We start from the raw sequence: 753 nt of genomic DNA, 5'->3' as shown, positions 1-753 counted from the left end.
CGTCCGGAGCCTGTGCTCCGCAACGGGAGAGGCCACAACAGTGAGAGGCCCGCGTAACAAAAAAAAAAAAAAAAAAAAGTGAATAAAATACATTTACCTCTTCAATTTCATGAACAGAAATCTATCCTGAAGAAACATTCACACATGCCCACAAAGATACAAGACTGCTCATCGCAGCAATTTGGAACAGCAAAAAATGGAAAACAGTCAAAATATCTATCAATCGATAATATATGATATAGCCTTACAATGACAAATTTTGTAGTCCTTAAGAAAGAATGAGGCAAATCTACATATACGAATATGAGGTAAGAGATGCCCAGAGAGGCGGCACAGCATGTGCAAAGGCTCTGGGGTGGGAGTGTGTCTGGCACTTTGGAGGCACATAAAGGTGGCCAGTGTGACTGAGACGGGCAAGGCATGGGGGGTAGGATTAGAAGGGTGTAGTGGGCTGAATGGTCCCCAAAGAGATATGTCCATGTCCTAATCTGCAGGATCTGTGAATGTGACCTTATTTGAAAAAAAGGGTCTTTGCAAATATAATTATCTCAGGTTGAGGAGATCTTCTTGGGTTATCTGGGTGAGTCCTAATCCAAGGACAAGTGTCCTCATGGGAGACATACAGAAGAGATCTATACAGAGAAGGCAGCAATGTGAAGATGGGTCTACATAGACCTACATGGCCACAAACCCAGGGACGCTGGGGCAGCCACCTGGGAAGAGGCAAAGAATGGATCTTCCCTAGAGCTTCTA

At 44.4% G+C, this 753-nt stretch overlaps 1 protein-coding gene across 1 annotated transcript in view; it reads right to left on the bottom strand.

Moving 5' to 3' along the window:
- The window catches only part of LOC103069064 (guanylate cyclase 2G-like), a 38,659-nt gene that overhangs the window by 11,802 nt on the left and 26,104 nt on the right, over positions 1-753 (bottom strand).

Source organism: Lipotes vexillifer, unplaced genomic scaffold (assembly GCF_000442215.2).
Source record: "Lipotes vexillifer unplaced genomic scaffold, Lipotes_vexillifer_v1.1 scaffold240, whole genome shotgun sequence".
NCBI classification, from domain to species: Eukaryota; Metazoa; Chordata; class Mammalia; order Artiodactyla; family Lipotidae; genus Lipotes; species Lipotes vexillifer.
Note: the sequence above shows the minus strand (reverse complement) of the source record. Positions and strands in the feature narration are given on the sequence as shown.